We start from the raw sequence: 4,979 nt of genomic DNA, 5'->3' as shown, positions 1-4,979 counted from the left end.
GTAAAAACATCCTCCCACACCCCCCCCCTCTCCCTCCCCCCCCCCCCCCCCCCCCTGTGCTTCTGGTGAGCTCGTAGATGTGACTGTGAACGTCACTCAGACCCGGTGTCCAGGAACGTAGAACCCGAGCACTCCCTCATTGTGGACAGCATCCCTAAAAAGTCCCTCCCATCGACCTTAACTCTCGTGGCAAAGTTGTTATCATGGACAAAGCCCACATCTATTGTAGCAGCAAACTGTTGGCTTCGTTCTGGGCACAGAACTTTAACCTCCACTTCAGCTTCTAAACCTGTTTACAGGGGTTGGGACACAGCTGTGCCTGAGGCTCCTTTTGTGTTTTAATCTTAATAAAATTGAGAGAACAAAAATTGCAGAGCAGGCAAAGATGTTGGGAGTATTTTGTGTCCCTGGGGGCTCCTCGGATGGACCAAAACGGCGCCGCGGTACCGGCAAGGACGGAGCCGGTGCTTCCCGGGGCTCCTCCAGGCTCCAAATGATTTCTGTACTGCGAAGTAAAGCCAAATTCTGGAAACCAGTCCTGGGCTCCCAGTCTCTGATTCGCTTCACTTCTACCAGCAGCACCTCTGGGAGAGATCCCAAGGGATCTCGGCCTGCCAGGGAGCGGGGACACGGCATTCCCTGCTGGAGAACGGGCTCAGGGGTCCCTGGTTGGGATTCCCAGGCCGTGCTGCTCCGGGGAGATGTGGCAGCACCAGGATGTGGCTCGGGCTGTCCATGGCACAATCCAGCCTGGGCTGTCCATGGGCACAATCCAGCCTGGGCTGTCCATGGGCACAATCCTGCCCGGGCTGTCCATGGCACAATCCAGCCTGGGCTGTCCATGGCACAATCCTGCCTGGGCTGTCCATGGGCACAATCCAGCCCGGGCTGTCCATGGCACAATCCAGCCTGGGCTGTCCATTGCACAATCCAGCCCGGGCTGTCCATGGGCACAATCCTGCCTGGGCTGTCCATGGGCACAATCCTGCCCGGGCTGTCCATGGCACAATCCTGCCTGTTCCCCGCAGCCACATCCGGGAATGGCACTTGCTGGAAGCAGCAGTAACTAATCCCTGCTCTCCGGGCTCCTCTCCAGGGCTCTCCCTGGGTAAGAGATGCTCCTTAGGGATCCCTGGCTGGGATCTGGGAGCCTGGACCATCCAGCTGTTGGGCACAGCTGGACAGTGAGGAGCAGGGCTTGTGTTTGGACACAGCGCTGCCAAGTGCCAGGAAAAATGAGGAAATACCTTGGAACACCCTCCGGCCGGTGCTGCTCCGCTCCCAGGCTGCTGCTGAGGAGGAACTGGGATTTCTGACCCCACCACAGGCACAAAGCTGAGCCAAACCTGCCCCTTCCCCCTCCCTGCCGGGGCTTTTGGCACTTCCCCTTCCCGGGGTGGCAGTTCCAGGAACCACCTTCCTGTTTTCAGCTCTCCTGGGCCTTGTGCTTCCTCCCTGGAGCTGGGTCAGTGCCCAGAGCCCAGTCTTCCCAAAGCCAAGGCCCAGAGCAGGTGGAAAACAATCCTTCCCTTAAATTATCCCGTTATCCCTCTCTGCTGTAGCCTCGTTATTCCTGGGAAGCAGGATGGGATCGATCATCCAGGAGCCTCCACCGTGTTGTTCCCTCTCCCCTTCCTGTGGGAGCCTCCAGGTTGGAGTTAACACAGAACAAACTTCCTTTGTTTTGAGGTTTTATTATTCAAACTCTTTACAAATCCATCCCCAACAGAAGGACAACTGCAACGCTTTCATTTAAAAAAAAACCCCAGAATAGAAGAGGACAAACCCTGACCCCGCGTCTCCATCCCGGCCCCCATAAATAAGAGCTTTTATTTCGTTCCTATATCCCGGCTATTTACAGGAATTCCAGGTGCTGGAATGCGCTGGAATGGAGTCCCAGCAGGGAAATGGTACCATGAGAGAACGGGAGGGGGGAATTGTGAGTTGAAATGTAGTGTAGGAGGACAGGGCACAGGAACTACCCCGTGGGGAGGGGGGTTAATTGTCCTTCCCGACCTTCCTTCAAGTAAAAAACGGCTTTCTGGAGATCCATCTTCCTGTTTCTTCCCATGTCAGCGGCACTAAAAATGCTGGGAAACGCTCCGGTAATTAACCTGCCGTGTTACAACGACCTCTGTCCTGGGGTGCAACAGGGAATAAACCCCTGGAACAGGGAATAAACCCCTGGAACAGGGAATAAACCCCTGGAACAGGGAATAAACCCCTGGAACAGGGGATAAACCCCTGGAACAGGGAATAAAACCCCCGGGGAGGGGGGGTTGGATTGGCCACCTCCCAGTCAGGTTTTCTGTGCGGACTCAGACGGCCCTTCCCGCGCCACCCGGAGCATCCGCCGGGATGGGGTGTCCCGGAAGGGCTGGGATGCCCCAACTGGTGCCACCGTGGGGAGGAGCCGTGTCCTGGCTCGGCTTTGTCACCTGCAACAGAGAGAGGTGGCGCAGGTTGAAGCTCCGCTCCCGCACTCCTGAGGAGATTCCCAGGAAAAATACTGGAGTGTTTCCCATTCCCAGCGGTGCCAAGCACAGCTCTGCCAGCTCTGGATTCAGGAGTCAGCCCTGAGTGCCAACGGATCCCGCATCCAGCACCCCGGGAACATCCCTGCCCTGCTCTGGGAGCAGCTGGACACAGCTCCCAAAAATCCAGGAGCTGCTCCCAACAGTCCAAGAGCTCCTCCCAACAATCCAAGAGCTGCTCCAAAAAATCCAGGAGCTGCTCCCAAAAATCCAAGAGCTGCTCCCAAAAACCAAGGAGCTGCTGCAAACAACACAGGAGCTGCTCCCAAAAATCCAGGAGCTGCTCCCAAAAATCCAAGAGCTGCTCCCAAAAATCCAGGAGCTGCTCCCAAAACTCCAAGAGCTGCTCCCAACAATCCAGTGGCTGCTCTCAAAAATCCAAGAGCTGCTCCCAAAAATCCAGGAGCTGCTCCCAAAAATCCAGGAGCTGCTCTCAACAACCCAGTGGCTGCTCCCAACAACTCAAAAGCTGCTCCCAAAAATCCAAGAGCTACTCCCAGCAATCCAGGAGCTGCTTCCAACATCCCAGTGGCTGCTCCCAAAAATCCAAGAGCCGCTCCCAAAAATCCAGGAGCTGCTCCCAACAACCCAGGAGCTGCTTCCAACATCCCAGTGGCTGCTCCCAAAAATCCAAGAGCCGCTCCCAAAAATCCAAGAGCTGCTCCGAAAAATCCAGGAGCTGCTCCCAACAAGCCAGGAGCTGCTCCCAAGAACCCAAGAGCTGCTCCCAGCAACACAGTGGCTGCTCCCAAAAACCCAGGAGCTACTTCCAACAACCGAGGAGCTGCTCCCAAGAACCCAGTGGCCGCTCCCAGATTTCTGGGACTGCTCCCAAGCTTTCCCTCCTCACCAGTAGCTCCTCCGGAAAGGAGTGGCCACGCCCTGCAGGGAGCCCAGGAAGGAGCTCACGTCGGCCACCAGGATCCCTTTGCTCTCCAGGACCTCCCTCCTCGCTCCGGGGTTTTCTGCAAGGGAAGGAGCAGCCCCGTGAATTCCAACGGAGGCAGAATTCCCAAACCTGCAGAGAATATTCCCTGAATCCCACTGTTCCCTGTCCTGGGAGCAGGAGCAGAGCCCCTGGAAAAGAGCCTCGGCCCAGGAAGGCCAGGAATAGAGTGGGAGGTGATGCCATCCATGGGATCCCAAAATTCAGGAGTGCAGAAGGATCCCAAAAATCTGTTCCCTTGGCACAGCAGAGCCAAACACCAGGAAAGGGATTCCAGCAGGAACGGGGGGAAATGGGGAGATCCTTGTGCCTCCTCCAGGATATTCCAGGAAATTCAACAGCTTGGGGGTTTCTTATATGTGACACACAAACCCCATAACTCATGGGATACACACCTGAGTGTGACACACCCTGAGTGTGACAAACATCCCTCACCTGTGACATACACACCTCACCTGTGACATACACACCCTGAGTGTGACATACACACCTCACCTGTGACATACACACCTCACCTGTGACATACACACCCTCACCTGTGACATACACACCTCACCTGTGACATACACACCTCACCTGTGACATACACACCTGAGTGTGACATACACACCCTCACCTGTGACATACACACCTCACCTGTGACATACACACCTGAGTGTGACATACACACCTTGAGTGTGACATACACACCTTTACCTGTGACATACACACCCTGAGTGTGACATACACACCTTGAGTGTGACATACACATCCTGAGTGTGACATACACACCCTGTACCTGTGACATACACACCTTGAGTGTGACATACACACCCTGTACCTGTGATATACACACCTTTACCTGAGACATACACACCTTAAGTGTGACATACACACCTTGAATGTGATATAAACACCTTACCTGTGACATACACACCTTCACCTGTGACATACACACCCTGACCTGTGACATACACACCTTACCTGTGACATACACACCCTCACCTGTGACATACACACCCTCACCTGTGACATACACACCTTAAACTGTGACATACACACATCACCTGTGACATACACACCCTACCTGTGATATACACACCCTGAGTGTGACATACACACCTCACCTGTGACATACACATCACACCTGTGACATACACACCCTCACCTGTGACATACACACCTTAAACTGTGACATACACACATCACCTGTGACATACACACCCTGAGTGTGACATACACACCCTGTACCTGTGACATACACACCCTGAGTGTGACATACACACCTCACCTGGGACATACACACCCTCACCTGTGACATACACACCTCACCTGTGACATACACACCTCACTTGTGACATACACACCTCACCTGTGACATACACACCCTGAGTGTGACATACACACCTCACCTGTGACATACACACCCTCACCTGTGACATACACACCCTGTACCTGTGACATACACACCTCACCTGTGACATACACACCCTCACCTGTGACATACACACCTTAACTGT

At 54.4% G+C, this 4,979-nt stretch overlaps 1 long non-coding RNA gene across 2 annotated transcripts in view; it reads right to left on the bottom strand.

Annotated features, from left to right (window-relative positions):
• Positions 1 to 2,244: 2,244 nt before the first annotated feature.
• The window catches only part of LOC113940759, a 7,192-nt gene continuing 4,457 nt past the window's right edge, over positions 2,245 to 4,979 (bottom strand). For both annotated transcript variants that reach the window (XR_003525534.1, XR_003525535.1), the window contains exons 3-4: positions 3,385 to 3,499; positions 2,245 to 2,438 (exon numbers count right to left, since the gene is read on the bottom strand). This is a non-coding gene — a long non-coding RNA (uncharacterized LOC113940759). The remainder of the gene's footprint in view (positions 2,439 to 3,384; positions 3,500 to 4,979) is intronic.

This window comes from Corapipo altera, unplaced genomic scaffold, assembly GCF_003945725.1.
Source record: "Corapipo altera isolate COAL_440 unplaced genomic scaffold, ASM394572v1 61006, whole genome shotgun sequence".
NCBI lineage: Eukaryota > Metazoa > Chordata > Aves > Passeriformes > Pipridae > Corapipo > Corapipo altera.
Note: the sequence above shows the minus strand (reverse complement) of the source record. Positions and strands in the feature narration are given on the sequence as shown.